This window comes from Phascolarctos cinereus, unplaced genomic scaffold (assembly GCF_003287225.1).
Source record: "Phascolarctos cinereus isolate Bilbo 61053 unplaced genomic scaffold, phaCin_HiC Scaffold_9;HRSCAF=440, whole genome shotgun sequence".
Classification (NCBI taxonomy): domain Eukaryota; kingdom Metazoa; phylum Chordata; class Mammalia; order Diprotodontia; family Phascolarctidae; genus Phascolarctos; species Phascolarctos cinereus.
In genome coordinates, this window is record NW_027556402.1 from 22,761,247 (window position 1) to 22,778,600 (window position 17,354).

The 17,354-nt window shown below is 38.7% G+C and overlaps 1 protein-coding gene across 1 annotated transcript in view; it reads left to right on the top strand.

Moving 5' to 3' along the window:
• The window catches only part of FRAS1 (Fraser extracellular matrix complex subunit 1), a 479,438-nt gene that overhangs the window by 218,482 nt on the left and 243,602 nt on the right, over window positions 1–17,354 (top strand).

A 17,354-nucleotide genomic window follows, 5' to 3' on the forward strand; every position in this document is an offset into this window, starting at 1 on the left:
CAGTAAAGGCTTTGTGTGAAAGGTGGTGCTTAAGGTGAATCTTGAAAGATCACAAGGGTTCTGTAAGGCAACAGTGGGGGGGGAGAGAGAGAGAGAGAGAGAGAGAGGAAAAAAGAAAGAGACAGAGAAAATGTGTGCGTGCGTGTGCGTGTGTGTGTGTGTGTGTGTGTGTGTGTGTGTGTGTGCGCGTGCACATGCGCATGTGTATGTGGTAGAGTTCCAGATCTGGAGAACAGCCAGAATGATGGTCTGGAGATGAAAAATGGAGTACCGTGGATGAGGAAGAGAGTGAAGACTAGTTTGGCTGTATCATAACATGTAAGAAAGAGAGTAATAGGTAAGGAGGCAGGGTTAGGTCAGAGCCAGGTTGTGAAGGGCTTTAAAAGCCAACGAAAAGAGTTTATGTTTTAATTAGGAGGAATAGGTGAAGGGATCACTTAGGAAGCCGTTTCAGTAATCTGTCAAGGAGGTGAGGAAGATCTGAAATAAGGTAGTGGCAGTGTGAATATAGAGAATGGGACAGATGCAAGAGATGTTGTGGAGTTAGAAATGGTAATGTCTGCAAACTGAATAGATACATGGATTGATAGAAAGTAAGGAATTAAGGATAATATGGAGGTTATGACTCTGGGAACCCGGAAGATTGGTGTTGCCCTTGATAGAAATAGTCTTGGTAGGGGCAAAGTTGTTTTTTTTTTTGGAAAGATAATGTTTTCAGTTTTGGACATGTTGAGTTTTAGCTGTCTCCAGGAGATCCAGTGTCCAGCAAGAAGTTGGTGATTCATAACTGGAGTTCAGGAAAGACTTGCAGCTAGGATGCATAATGAGAAGGCCCAGGATAGAGCCTTAGGATAATCTCATGGTTAGACAATGTGATATGGATTATGAACCAGCTAAGAAGGGGGAAGAATGGTCAGATAGTTGAAGGACAACCAGTGTATCATCAGAAAACCCAGAGAGGAGAGAGTATTTCTGAGTAGAAAGTGGTCAACGTTGTTAAATGGAGCAGATACTTTTAGAAAGCTATCAGATTTTGCAAATAGGAGCTCACTGGTAAATTTAGAGACAGCAGTATCAGTGGAGTGATGAGGTTGAAAGCCAGATTGCAAAGGGTTGAGGAATGCATATGAGGAGGAAATAATGAAAACATTTAGTGTAGAGTTTTTCCCCTCCGAGGAATTTGATTTTGAATATTTTCTGTTTTAGTGTTTAATCGGAGTTTTAAATGTTTGTTTTCTAGATTTTTTTTAGTTCCATGCATAATTCATTCATGTGTTTTTTCTTTCTTTTGTTGAAAGTGTTTAGAGATAGAAGATTTCCACTACAGACTGAATTTGGCCACATCCTTGACATTTTAGCATGTTATCTCATTGTTGTAATTATTTCTGTTGCTTTTATGATTTGTTCTTTGTTCCCAGGATTCTTCAGGATTATTTTATATAATCCCTAATTCATTTAAAATTTTCTTCAGTGGCTCTTTATTTAATATAATTTTTACTCCATTGTCATTAAAGAGTATGTTTAGTATTTCAAGTTTTCTGAATTTGTTTATGAAGTTTTTATGCCATAATATATGGTCAAATTTTGCAAAAATGCTATATGATACTGAGAATAAACACACAGACACACACACATATACACACATACATATTTCTTTCTTTTTCATTCAGTATTTGCCAGAATTATCATAACTAGCTTTTCTGAAATTCTTTTTAGGTCCTTCACTTTTACCTTTTTATTGATTTGCCAAGGTATGAGAGGGATAGATTTCAGTTACGAACTATTATCATTTTACTGACTGTTTTCCCTTTAACTCATTTAACTTTTCCTTAAGTATTTAGACACTATGTCTTTTGGTAAAAATATTAAGTATTGATATTAATTCATTGTCTGTGATGCCTTTAAGCATAATATAACTTCCCTGTTCATCCCTTTCAGTCAAATTTATTTTTGCTGCTGCCCTATCTGAGATCCTGATTATTACCTTTGATTTGATGTGTTTAGCTGTAGCTTAAGGTTTTGCTGAAACCCATTATTTTAACTGTGTGAATCTTTATTTTTCAAATGTGTTTGTTGTAAACATATTTTTGGATTCTCCTCTGTCATTGTCTATTTTATGGGTGAGGTCATCCCCTTTACACTTAAGACTTAGGATCATTAATTGTGCATCCTGTTCTTATACTTCCCCTCTTCTCTTCCTCTGCCCTACTACTTTTACAAAGGAGAGGATGGTGAGAGAGGAGTGTGCTAAGCACGAGTGATCTATGCTTGATACAACCTTACGTTAGCTTCCCTTTGGCCAGTTTAGATGAATGGGACATTCAAGTGATGCACACTTTCCTTTCCTTCTTTTTTTGTATAATCTTCTATTTGTAAACCCCTAATATATTGAATAATAAATTCCATCCCCACTTCCATCCCCTTCCTTCTCTAGTTCGTTTCTTCCTCTTCCCCATTCCCTTCAAACTGCTTTTTGGAAATTATTGCAACTTAACAAAACTACTTCTAGGCCTTTGTCTTACTTATTTATGTCTATGACCTTCAAGATTTGTGGGTGGAATGAGATACTTTTTTTTTCTCTTCCTATTAGAATATAAATACTTCATCCTCAAATGGCCCTATCTAATTGCTCAAACATTTATCTTCTTTTTTTAATGTTTGTTTTGACTCTTGCATTTGCATTTCAGAGTTTGTAGTCAGCTTTGGTCTTTTCATCAGGATTGCCCTAGTTTAACTGTTCTGGCTAACATTAGTATATTAAAAGATTCCGATACTGCTGACTTCACAGGGAAGATCTTTTCTAGTAAAACAAATGCACGTACAGCAACACGAGCACATAAATACCACATATGAGTTAGATCAATGAGGCTATTGGGACATTGCTTTTCAGTTTGTTTTTGTGTATTAAAAATCATCAGATCTGATTTTAAAAGGCAGCTAAGTAACACAGTAGATAGAATGTTGGGCCTGGAATAAAATCTGTTCTCACACACTTATCAAATGGTTGACCCTGGACAAGTCACTTCACTGCCGCCTACCTCAGTTTCCTCAACTGTAAAATGCAGTACTAGCCCCTACCTCCCAGGGCTGTTGCAAGACTCCGATGATGTAACATTTATTATCCAGTGAGGTAACATTTGTAAAGTGCTTAGCACAGTCCCTGGCACATAGTAGGTGCTTAATCAATACTTGTCTCTTTCTTTCCTCAAAGAGGCTTTTATTTCAGGAGGGACGTTTTTCTGTTTTACTGTTACTACTTTGAAATATACTGACAGCTAAAAAAGCCTACCACTTTCACAAGAAACAGCATTCTGTGTCTGTGGAATCCTTGTGTTTCCCTCAGGTGATAGAGCGGACCTAATGGAATTGACACCTGATATCTAAGTATAAACTCGCCCTCTCATGGAATCTTAGAGAAGCTGTGGTGAAATCCTGGCAGAGAACAGGTTGAAAACCTTTGACTGAGAAGTCTCCCTTATGACCAAACAAACTCTTATTTTTTCTTGTGCTAGAATAGACCATAGCCCACAGGAATCAAGAATGTAATCTCCCTCTTCTTATTCATGGCTATTTTTAGAATTCTGAGTTCTCCTAAAGATGTTGTCTGGAATTTGGGATTGATTCAGAGGAGGAGGAAAGAGATAACCAAATGTTTGAAAATAATGCCAAAGAGCATAAATCAGTAATGCTGGGATAATTTATCCTGGAGAAGATAAGGAGGATAAATTAACAAATAAACAAGCAAGGGGCAGCTAGGTGGCACAGTGGATAGAGCACCGGCCCTGAAGTCAGGAGGACCTGAGTTCAAATGCGGCCTCAGACCAAACACGTGACACTTACTAGCTGTGTGACCCTGGCAAGTCACTTAACCCCAATTGCCTAAAAAAGCAAAAAAAAAAACCCCACTAGAAACAAGCAAGCAGGCAGACAAATATATGCACAACACATGTATATAACATGTGTGTATCTACACACATATATCTCCCATACACATGTGAGTATGTGTTATTCCTAAGTCTTGTGTATGTACCCATTTATAACATACACAGGTGTATATATACATATGTGTGTATATGTATGAGCATATTGGTATATAGATGATATCACTTTCCATCTTACCTAAAGCATATAATCAGGATTTAATCATTGTTTGACCTATGACCTATGAATCAGATAAGGATAAGTGGAAAAGAGAGCGCAATTTGGAGTCAGAGGTTGTGGATTCAAATCCTAGGTTTTTCATTTGCTACCTGTGTGTCTTTGCATGAAACCACCTTACTGCCTCTTTGGGCCTCAGTTTCCCTGTCTGTAACATGATGTTGTTAGATTAGACCTCTAAGTTCCCTTCTAGCACTAAATTATGCTCCTATGATCTTAAGCATGCTATGCTATACCATTAGGGCTTTAATTAGGTATATAGTGATATTTTACTGTAATCAATAAAGGGAGATATTTTGGAAATCTTCTTATCCATAGACAAGGAAATCCTATGGGAATGCTTAATTGTGGTTTTGCCTAAAGGGACTATATTGACCTCTTGTTTTCTCTTATCACTCCGTGATTCTTGGCTAGTGAAGAAATTATTATTATTTACCTTGGTCTCTGGTTACCTAACAGGGACTTATTAGAAATTCCTGCTGCCTCCCTGCTGACCTTCCCATAGGTAATTGAGTAAATTGTGACAATCAATTTATCTACAATCAATTTATCGGTGGTGTGAATGCTGGAGAAATCAGTTAATTGAGTTGCCTAAGCCCCTCAGGGATCTCAATTGCTCTTCCTTTTACCTGCCTAGTTCCCAAAACCCTGTTGTCTTTCATTTTCCTCGAATATTGAGTGTGACAGCTGATGAGCCTTGTGTCATTCATTCAGTGTCTCTAGAAACCTTGTGGAAGCCTCACAAGCTGTTTGAAACTGCTGAATGATGCCTAGGAAACCAGGCCAGCCGTTCTTTGAGGCAGCCTAGTCTTTCCCCACCCAGACATGTCCTTTCGTGTTTGCAGAACCTAAAAAAGTGTGTCATTGGGAGTTTATTTGCCCCTGTGATCTTAGTGGCCATGCAAAGAAAAGGCAGGCAGTACATCTATGGAAATGTCTCTTTTTTCTCCTATTTCAGCATGGAGTGGTTAGAATAGTTTTCCTTTTGAAATAGTAAACAGGAAGCTTCTGTGTAGAAGATGATGTAGCAAAAGCAAATAGGCTATCTGACTAAACTTAGGACATGACGGAAAGAGAAATACACGTATGAGTAAAAAACACTGGGCAGAGTATGCTATTCGTTATTGGCCTTTAAAGACAGATCAGGGGCAGCTAGGTGACACAGTGGATAGAGCACTGGCCTTGGAGTCAGGAGGACCTGAGTTCAAATGTGGCCTCAGACACATGATAACTCAGTAGGTGTGTGACCCTGGGCAGGTCACTTAACCTCGATTGCCTTGCCAAAAAGAAAAAAAGACAGACTGCCTTCTGAAAAAACCAAAATATTGAGGCATGGATCAAATATCCCTGGAAGAGAGGTCACCACCTGCCGCCTCTCTACCTACTATTTTGCCTCATCTCCATAAATGAACTTTGAAATTTCAGGTGATTGTTGCTTTACCATTAATTTTAATTTTCTTTCCAATTTCTGTGACTACAGATTCCGGCTAGGATCTGTATTTAACAATAAGGCAAATACATATTTTATTCCCCTCTGTGCTTTATAAGATCTGGCTGCACCTGCTTTCTTACTAGCCCTCACAATCTCTCCTCCTTTGCCTTTGTATTCCCTGTTCTTGAGGCGGGAACTATTTTTGACCTTTCTTTGTATCCCCAGTGTCCTTTGCTTAACACAGTGCTGCTGGTTTTATTGTTGTAGTTGTAGAGAATGAGGCTGGTGACTTTGCATAGACCTGCCTCACTTAAATCCAATTCACTTGCAAGTCATGACATCACCTCCCAAATGTCACTGTTCTTGAGAATGAAGGACGAACAACAACCTGTGAGTAGTAGTAGCTTCCCCACTGGGGACCCAGCTGGCCAGTTCCTCTCTCCCCTCTCTCCTTCCTTCCTTCCTTCCTTCCTTCCTTCCTTCCTTCCTTCCTTCCTTCCTTCCTTCCTTCCTTCCTTCCTTCCTTCCTTCCTTCCTTCCTTCCCTCCCTCCTTCCTTGCCTCCTCCCCTCCTTTCTCCCTCCTTTGCCTGTTTCCCTCCTTCCCTCCTTCCTTCCTTCCTTCCTTCCTTCCCTCCTTTCCTCCTTTCTCCCTCCCTCCGTTGCCTCCCTTCCCTCCCTCCTTCCTTCCTTCCTTCTCTTCTTCCCTACCTTCCTACCTTCTTCCCTTCTCTCCCTCCTCCTCTCTCTGTCTCTCCACACAGGTAATCATACCCTTACCTGCAGGTGCTCTTCTCAAAGGAATATCAGTTTGAGCACTGAAACCTCACAAGATATCTTGGGGTTTATGGCCTAGATTCCTTTTTTAAGGATTGTGCCTTAAACCCAAATCACTTGGGGTTCTCATTGATTGGCCAACAATAGGTCCCAGCCCAAGCCTCACTTGGTCATTGTTTGGGCCCTGATGGCTCTGAGTGAATGTAAATAGTAATTGTTTCTTTTTTAGCCAGAAACCCTGAGGGTCTTACCCTCCGAGATTGAATTGTTTTTTGTTTGTTTGTTTGTTTGTTTTTGACTAGGTAAAAGAGGCCATTCTTTGCCTCATTTCTTACCTAGCCTTAATACCAAAAGGTCATTGCCTCAGTCAAACCAAGACTTGGAAAGACCTTAGCTTAAAAAGGCCAAGGTCTCCCACTGCATCTGGGGCCGTCTCCAGTCGTCTTGATCTGTGTCTTGCTACTGGACCCAGGTGGCTCCAGAGGAGAAAGTAAGGCTGGTGACTTTGCACAGGGCTCCCCCACTTAAATCCAATTCACTTGCAAGTCGTGGCATCACTTCCCTGATATTATGGCCCTCTTTGGGAATGAAGGACAAACACTACCACCATCACCCATGTGGTAAGTGCACAAAAATGCTTTTTGATTGATTGATTATTGAACATCTGCTGTGGGGAGCTGTACCAGGTGATATTTGAGGCCCCTTCCAGCTGGAGCAGACAATAATTCTACATGCTCAGTCGGTTAAGCCCTGCATCTCACCCCTACTTGATTCTCAGGTTTTATTATCTGTTGGCGCTGACAGATTAAGATGTCTTTTGGAGGAAGTTCTTGGCATTTTCATTTGTCTGAAGCTTTTCTCTTTCATACACTTTGGAATCAGTGTTATTATTTGTTTTTAATTTATGGAATAAAACAAGCATTTTCATAACAGCATAATAAAAAATGATGATTGCACATAAAGCTGTGAATCTATTATGTACAACTTGCTATTCCCTTTAAATATATAATAAAGTTATCATGTAAATTTCTTTTTTTCCTCCCCACAACACCCTAGAGATGGCTACTGTTAGATACAAATATGTATGTAATATGTAAAGTCATTCTATGCATACTTCTATCCATCAGTTCTTTCTCTGGATGAAGATAGCATCTTCCTTCATATGTCCTTTGTAGCTAACTTGGGTATTTATAATAGTCAAAATGACTTACTTGCCTAAATCAGTCTTATTATTGATGAGACCTGAAGGACAAGGCTGAATGCCACTAAGGCAGGGGTTCTTAACCTTGGGTCGATGAATTTTTAAAAAATATTTTGATAACCGTATTTCAATGTAATTTTCTTCTCAATCCTATGTATTTCATTTCATGTATTTAAAAACATTCTGAGAAGAAGTCATGAGATATCAGTAGACTGCCAAAAAGATCCATGGCTCAAAATTGGTTAGCACCCCCTGCTCTGAGGTTGGAAGGAGAGGTTTCTTTGTCTCCTTATCATGTGAAAAGCATGATGGTTCAAAGTCAAAACATCTGGATTTGTCTCTGACCTGAGGCAAGCCGCTCAATTTGTCTATACCCCTGCTGTAAATTTTACACCCCCCCACCCACACCTACCCCCCACACACACACACGCTTTTTCACTGTAGTTTTTTTCTAAATCAGAAAAGTTTCTTTGGAAATGTCCATTTCCAAATGGAAAGATGTCAACTGTTTTGACGGATTCTCTCAAGATCTATTGAATATTTTGTCTCTAATTTAAGGATAGCTAGATCCCTCCTGGGTGTGGGAAGTTTCTTTCTGTTGTAGAAAATACAGATGACTAGAGATTGTGCTTGAGGCACCATGACTCAGACAGCTGATTTGCAGATCAGCATGTCCAGTTATTTTGGCCATCCTAATCAGAGATGCAGATCAACGCTTAGAGTTTGCCTGCAGTGTTCAGTGCTAATTATGAAGAGAGTCAAAGAGGTTGGATGGGGCAAAATCCACTGCACATCTAGGGTTAAAAAGTCCCCAAAGTGCAGTTTGAAACCTTGATGGTTATTAAAGCCTTTTTACTTGTGAACATGTAACTCTAAGGTTTGCTAAGCGCTTTACAAATATTATCTCATTTGATCCTCACTTATAACCCTGAGAGGCAGGTGCTATTATTATCCCCATTTTACAGATGAGGAAACTGTTGCAGACATTGGTCTGATTTGAACTCAGGTCTTCTTGACTTCAGATCTAGTAGTGCTTTATGCAATATGCTATCTAGCTGCCTCTAAGCTCCTTGAAGGCATTTCATTCTTGTCTTTGTTTTTCTAGAGCCTTATTATGTGCCTGGCCCATAAAAAGTGCTTAATACAGGCGCATTAGATTGTTTAATTGAATGTAATTGGCAGAATTCAGTGGCCATTTATTGATACAGGCTTATGCTTTCCAAATGAGAGCTGGAGGAATTCACATTGTCCAAGTTTTGAGGAGCTTCAAACTGCATTTTTTTTTTGGCGAGGCAATCGGGATTAAATTACTTCTAGCAATGTCAAGTGTATGAGGCCACATTTGAACTTAGGTCCTTCTTACTCCAGGGTTGGTGCTCTATCCATTGTACCACCAAGCTGCCCCTAAGCTCTGTATTTTTTCAAGCCCTAAATTAAAGAAGAAACAGCGATTTTGTATGCCTCTGTTTTCATCCCGGTTTTAAAAGAGGTCTTGTGTTTAAAAGAGAAATGCAGAGAAAACAAGAGACCTGCTTCCCCAGTCCTGTGTAAAGGAGCTTTTGGAGTGGTTATGGAACATGGTTCAGGTAAACACTGCCCACCTTTCAGTTGTAAAGAGCCATCTAGCCACCTTCTTCCTCCAAGCAGGTATTTCCTCCTCAAGCTGAATCTTGTTTTATGGGGTGTGGCTGGGTGAAGTAGCTATAGGTTTGGCCCCATTTCCTTTTTTAAAAATATGTAATTGAGCAGATGTTTTTGTAAATAAATTAATTTGCTTTGGCTAAGAGGGAAAGACCAGAGTAAATTCTGAGTATTTTGATCTACTTCAGGGTTGCTAGGACGCAACGAGGGCTTCTGGGCAAATAGTTTTTAATTATAGAAATCAAAGGAGACGGAGGAAACCTGCCAGCCCTGTGAGGGAATGTGTAGCCACTTACCTGGGTAGGCTGATATACCTCACTTTCATGTTAAATAAAAGATACAAAATCTGCATTGTTAAGAAACATGTATTTCAAGAGAAATCACTACTTTTAACTCTACAGCTTTGGGATAAGAAGTACTAATAACTTTAGGGAACTCTCATTCTTTTCCCTCATTCTATGGCATGGACGTCTTTGAAATCCCAATGTTTCTCATCTTTTCTGTCTGTGGAGACACTTTTCAGCTCTCAGCTGTTCTTTTTCTTCCTTGCTGTTTCTTTTTATGACCTCCAGAGGGTTAATGTCAACCTTCCTTCAGTTCTTTCTTTCTGTCCTGATTGCCCATACCCCCTTTAGTCTTTCCTCTTATTCTTCAATGAACACATCCTTGAAGGGTTCCTCTTTAGTTCTTCTATTGATGAATTCTGTCAGACTTTAATTCCTTTCATTTTCGTTCCTCATCCTATTTATACTTTTTTTTTACGGTAGAAATCAAACTATTCACTCAGGAAGTCTTGGGTTTAAGTTTAGTCTCTGACAAGTAGTAATGATATAACAGTTGGAAAAGTGCTCTTGCACTGACTGTCCCTCCTCCCTAGAATTTTCTCCCTCTTCACTTCTGCCTTCTGGCTTCCTTTAAGACTCAACTGAAATGCTATCTTCTGGAGGCGTACTTTCCAGGTCACCTAAGCTGCTCGAGCCCTTCCCATCTGTTACCTTTCATCTAGTCTACATGTATTTATTAACCTATTTATTTGCACTTTATCTCCTCCTTTAGAATATAAGCTCCATGAGGGCAGGAGCTATTTTTATCTTTCTTTGTATACCTTGTAATGCCTGGTCATTAATAAATGCTGTTTGATTGATGGATCAACTTTGTCTTTCTGAACCTCTAACTTTCTAATACTTTCCAAGACTCTTGGGTCTCAGTCTGCGTGGGTGGAGGGATTTCTCCTAGCCAGGAAATCACAGGTCCAGTATGAGATGAGCAAGTGTCTAAAATCACAGTTTTTGATATGGAGAGCCAAGAAACATACACTGATGTGGTTTGAACTTGAAGACTTTGCATGTTTTTCTTTAGGGTCACTAACAATAAAAAATGGAGAGTATAGAATCTTATTGGAGATTTCAAAGGGTAGGATGGAAGCTAGTGAATAATGGATAGTTTAGTTAGAAACTTTCCAGGGTTGGGGAACTTTTGGCCTTGAGGCCACATGTGGCCTTCTAGGTCCTTGGGTGCGGCCTTTTGACAGAATCCCAAGTTTTACAGAACAAATTCTTTTGTTAAGGAGATTTATTTTGTGAAGTTTGGATTCAGTCAAAGGGCTGCACTTGAGGACCTAGAGGACCACATATGGCCTCAAGGCCACAGGTTCCCCAACCCTGCTGTAGGGGAATCAAAGGTTTGACTCAGAAGCATTTGCATTCTGGTACAGGCCTTAGGGTCACTAAAAATCCTCTTCAGCAATACAGGTTGCTTTTTCAAAGCTACATTTAGTCATCTACTTCCCAGCCAATCTCTGAAAGTATAGGATGTACGAAGGAGTCATTTGTTGAAATTCTTTCTTTCAAGTATCTTTCATTAACTGCATGCTTATGGAGTTGGCAGTCTTTCCTGAATGTTTCTGCCCCTCAGACTGGCTCCCCTGCTGCATAATCTTGGCTTCCCTGAGAGTGCAGAATTGTGGCAGACATTTTGAAAACCTCTTCAATGCTTAAATTTCTTTGTATTTTTTGTTTTAGGCAGATATAAATGAATATACAGGTAGCAATATAGAATCCCTTTGGAAAAGAATATATTTTGAAAATAAGGGTGATATAAAAATGTAAGATAGTGATAAAATTTTTAAAAAATAAAAAATTAAAGATAGGAAAATTTGTTTAATGAAAAGAATTATATGGTACTTTGGGATGAATCTTGGAGTTTCATCATTTAAAATACCTGTGCACCACTATGAATGTCCATAGATATGGTAGGTGCTCATGAAAGTGGTTATGGCAACTAAAGGGAATTGAGGGGGAATATAGAAGGTGGGTTGATGATTGAGATGCCTTTTGCCTAGCTTAGTTGCCCCTAGCTTGGGGGAATGGAATAAGCATTTATTAAACACTTACTTAGTGTTTACTAGATATACTAGTATACACTGTTATATACTAGACACTGTGCTAAGCACCTTATAGATATCTCATTTACTCTGGATTTATGCCTAATGGTCACCTTAGACTTGTGGTCCTTTGACTTTCATGTTAGGCTCCATTCTTGCCTCTGGTCTTTTCCCCTCTCTGTTTTGTAACCTCAGCAGCTGACCTTGGCTGACCACGTGAGACTCTTTTATAGTATCTGGTGCTTTCAGTTATAAGACTTGTATCCCCATCCTCCTTGCATGCCTCACCATGGCATGGAGGTAACCCATGAGATAACCCAGAGCCTCCCGGGTGTTAAGCTTGTTCATCCACATAGGAAATGGCTGATCAATATCTATTGCCTAGATTGCCACATGTGTCTGACTGGACCTCTACAGAAGTTGTCTGACAGTATCTGTCTCTGTGATAGACAATGCAAATGGGTCATGGAGTTGAGAAGGAGAAGGAAAGAGCTCAGTTTCTTCTGTGAAATTTCAAAGTCTTTCTTCTATTGAAGATCTCCAGTTTATTCTGCTATATAGCTTGCTTGTGTGTGGTTGTTCGCGTGTCGTCTCCCCCATTAAACCGTGAGTTCTTTGAGAGCAGGAATCGTCTTTTGTCATAATTAAGTCTTTTGGATAGACTTAATTATGGCAAAAGGCAATCCAAGGACAAACAATTAAGTCTATGGTCTTAAAATTCCCCCAGCTGAACCACTTAAGGAATTGGGGGGGGGCCATGGCCCCAAAGGGACTATGATTATGTGGGTTCTGTGGAAGTATTGACATTTTCCTATGTTAAAGGGACAGGTGAGAAGGTTTCAAATTTTAGGCAGAAGATAAGGAGGAGACAGATTTATACCTAAGCAAAGATCAATGAGTATACTCAAATAGATCTGTAATTCTCTCAGTTTAAGAATTCTCTATAATATATTGATGCCTACCTATCCTGTGTGATTCTTGTTCATGGCCTCCCAAAAGTTCAACACAAGAGGTCCATCCACCGTGTCATGTACCTTCCTTTGTTTCTCTCAACATCTCCAGGAAAGCCTGTGGAGTAATCTGACTGTCTGCATGTCATCCCTTGCCCTTACTACACGACCAGTCCATCTTCTGTTTCTGTCATACAGAGGACATCTTTATTCTTGTTCTCCTTTGGACTTCCATGCGGGTTATAGATTGCCGCTTGACTCCCCCCCCCATTGCTTTCTTTGCTGGTCATCTTTAATTCTTGAGCAGCAGTGGTATTCCAGGTCTTGCCGCCATACTGCAATGCCAGGGAAATGGTTGCATTGAAAAGATTGGCCTTGATTTTATGGGAAGTTTGGAATCAGTAGTATTATCAATAAATCTAAAATTGCACCAGAAATGCAAGGGCGAAATATGAAAAACAGTTTCTATCCTTTAGGAGCTTCTGTTTTTTCCTTGATTGAGTACTTTGTTCTGGAGAGATGGAGGCATTTTCTGAGTTTTTTTCGTGCTTGGTCTTTCTCAAGCAATCTGTTTCAGAGACAGAGCTTCAGAATGGGCATGTAAAAATATCACCCTGAAACTTTTTTTTCCATTTGTGATTTTTAAAGAAAATTGTTTTTGAATAGTATGAATTTTTCAAGCATCACCAAACGTGAACATAACTAGGCAAAGAAGAGAAAAAAGAGAATTGTGTATTAAACCATATGTATTGCATGTTAAACTAATCTGTTATGTGCAGATCGTTTTGTTCTGTTTTCCCCCAAGTAGATAATTAATTCAGTATGTTAGTTTCAGAACTGTCCTGCTTGTTTGTGTCTCTGTCTGAACTTTCTTCTGGCCTCCTCTTTGTATTTTTTAAGTGTTTAATTGAAAGCACTTTGGTTTTTTGCTTTTTTTGATCATCATCAATACTACTGCTGTCTCCTGTTCTCCCATAATATCACACTTCTCCCAAAAGTCATTCCTTCTAACAAGTAATCATACATAGGCAAGCCTATGGAATCCATACTTCATCATCTTTATCATCATCAGTTTTCTGGTGCTGTAGGTAGTCATTGTTTTGATCGAGTTCTTAAAACTTTAAAAGTTCTTTTTATTTACAATGTTGTAGTCACTGTATAATTTGTTCTCTTGATTTTGCTCACTTCCTTATGCATCAGTTTATGCATATCTTCCTTGATTTCATTGAATTCACTATTTTTGCATTTTTCTTATAGTGTAGTAACATTCCATTCCATTTACGTTTTTCAGTCATTCTTCAATCAAGTTCTTCAATTAAGTTTCCAATTCCTAGCTATTTAAAAAAAAAGTGATGCTACCCCTTTCCTCATTCTTTTCAATTTTAATCTTTTTGTCAAATATTCATTGATTTTAATTAGATATACTTAATATCATTGCCTTTTTGTGTTTGTTAATTAGGTTTTTAAAGTTTTAACACATGTATAGTTTTTATAACGGTATTACAAATAGCTGAGAAATATACATCTCCTTTTTTATTCCCATTCAACAATCACCAGAGCTCTGTTAGGATGTTTAGCTTTTTTCTTGTCTAGGATTGAAAGAGACACATTTAGGTCTTTCATGATTATAGCTTTGCTATTGATTTTTCCCTTCAATTTGATTAGCTTTTCTTTTAAGTGGGATAGAGTGCTGGGCTCGGAGTCAGGTAGACCTGAGGTCAAATGTAGATTCTGACGTTTCCTAGTTGTGTGACTCCAGGTAAGTCACTTAATCTCTGTCTGCCTCAGTTTTCACATCTGTAAAGTGAGGATAATAACAGCACCTACCTCACAAAGTTATTGTGAGAGAATCAAATGAGACAGTATTTTTAAAGTGCTTGGCACAGTGCCCAGGCCATAGGAGGTGCTATAGAAATGTTTTATGTCCTTCTTTTCCCTTAAGATCATAGATTCATTATCCATGGTGCCTTTAAACATCATGTAATTCCCTTGCTTATCTTTTAAAACTTTATTTTTACTTTTGCAAAATTATGATTGCTGCTCCTGTCTTGTGTTTTTTTTTTTTTTGCCTGGGACCTAATAAATTCTGCTTCATTACCTCATTTAAACTTTTTTGTGAATCAGCCTTTCTGGTGTAAATATTTTCCTGCATATGGGGCCTTTTCATTTTTCTTTGATCTCCTTGGCATAGAGACCTGGTAGTGGTTTTGCAAAGAGTATGCGCAGTTCTATAACCCTTTGGTCGTAGTTCCAAATTGTTCTCTAAAATGGTTGAACTAGTTCACAGCTCTACCAGCTGTGTATTAGTGTGTTTAACATGCCCTCCAACATTTATCATTTTCCTTTTCTATCAGGTTAAGCAGGCCACATGTGGCCCTCTAGGTTCTCAGGTGTGGCCCTTTCACTGAATCCAAACTTCAAAGAACAAATCCCCTTAATAAAAGGATATTTGGGGAATATATTCCTAAAATATATTTGGGAAATGAGACATTTATCAGAGAAACTTGCTGTATTTCCTACCCCAGTTTCTCCTTTTCTTCTAATTTTGTCTGCATTGGTTTTGTTTGTACAAAGACTTTTGATTTTATGTAATCAAAGACAGTCAAGTTCTACCTAACCACTTGCCTATTCTCCTCTTTCAGAAGGTAAACACTTCCATCGACTTTCAGTCCTTTCCATTAGCTCAAATATATTTGCCTTTTTAGGTTTTCCTTGATTCCTATGTTTACATTTCAGAGTTCCTACTTAGCTCTGGCATTTTCATCAGCAGTCTTTGAAAGTCCTTTATTCTACTGGACTTCTATGTTTTCTTTCTTTATAGGATTATCCTCTGCCTTGCAGAGTTATTCATGATTGCAAGCCTTTGTTTGCCTTTTCAAAGATTTTCTTTCCTTTATTACATAGTAGTTGCTGCTAAATCATGTTTTGTCCAGGTTGTAGTTCCTTGGTTCTTGAAAGCTTTCTTTTTGGCTATTTGTAGTATTTTTTTTCTTTGATGTGGTAGCTCTGGATTTTGTCTGATGTTTTTGGATGTTTTTAAAATTTGGGGTTTCTTTTGGGAAGTGGATTCCTTCAGTTTTGTTTTGTCCTCAAGTTCTGATATATCTGGCCAGTTATATGGTATCTAGATTTTTTTTTTCTTTTTTGGTTTAGGTAGCTAGGTGGTGCAGTGGTTAGAGGGATGGATTTAGAGTTCAAATCCAGCCTAAGATACTTGACAAGTCATTGTCTGCTTCAGTTTCTCCAGCTGTAAAAAGGGGATAATAATAGCATTTACCTCTTAGGATTGCTGTGAGAAGTACATAAGATAATATGGGTAAAGCATTTTGTAAATCCTGAAGTGCTATAAAAATGCTATTATTATTATTTGGTCATGGTTTTTAGGGTGATTTTTAAATTCTCTTCAATCTGTTTTCAATCTGTTTTTGATAATCGATACCTTACATTTTCTTATGTTTTTCAATCTTTTGACTGTGTTTTAATATTTCTAAATCTCTCCTAGGTTCACTGAATGTTTTTTTGCTCCATTATGTTTTTCACAGAATTCATCTTTTGTGTATAATTCCAATCCACTCCCCCCGCCCCAGCAAAATGGTTGCATTCATTTACAGGTCCATGAACATTGCATCAGAGTGCCCATTTTTTCTACAGCCCCTTCAACATTTATCATGTTCCTTTTTTGTCATCTTTGCTGCCCCAAAGGATGTCAGGTTGAATCTTAGAATTACTCTAATTTGCATTTGTCTAATTAGTAGTGATTTGAAGCACCTTTTCATACATAGCCTTGATTTCTTCCTTTGAGAATGGTCTATTCCTATCCTTAACCCATTTTTCAATTGGAAAATGGCTCTTTTTCTTTTAAATTTGAATCAGTTCCTTATATGTCTTGGAAATGAGACCTAACCTATTTATTTTTCTTCTGTTTTTTCTCCAGCATTCTTCTTTCACTTTTTATATTTTGCTTAGTTTCTTCCTAGTACTCTTGTATTCCTTATGGCCTAGCTATGTCTCTCTCCACCCCCCCCCCCCAGACTCTCCTAGTAGTTAGAGTCACACTTTTCTTCTGGCTTTACCTCTTGAATGTCTCTTAACCCATAGGATTTCTTTATAGTGTTTTGCATTTTCTTCTTGCTTATTTTTGTCTTTAGCCTCAGTTTCTAGTTTGGGACTTTGTGCTAGTACAGGGCTTTGTTTCCTTTCATACTTTTGGGTGGAGTGTTCAGATATAGTGTGCTGGCAGATAGCCTGTGTGGTCAGTCTCCCTCCCTCCCCCCCCCAGATAATTTCTGGCCAGTTTTGCTAGCTGGTTTCAAGTCTTCTCACCCGAGCTCACATTGGCTTCCCAGGTGGGTCGCCCTCATTTGATCCTTTCAGGATCTTTTTGTGTTCTGGTGCAATCTGGGGTTGGATAGAGGTGCTTTACTGTTGGGTTGTTTGGCATTTTGTGATCCTTATTTGATCCATTGCCTTTTTCTAGATCTTTGCTAGAGTATATTTTGGAGAACTGGGCTCTACTATGAACTTTCATATCACTATCTTAACTAGAAGTCCCTCTTTTTCATTTTTACCCTATATGCGATGCATGTTGTACAGATACTCACCTTGCAATACATTTTAATTTCTCTGTAAGGATGGATTGGAAAGTGGAGAGATTTGAGGCAAGGAGGCCAATTGGGAGGCTGTTCCAGTACTCCAGGTGAAAATGAAGAGGGCCTGACCTTGGCTTTTGGCTATGTGATTAGAGAGAAGGGGATAGATATGAGAATTGTGGAGGCAAAATCAGTAGACTTGCTATCCAGTTGCTGAAGTAGGGG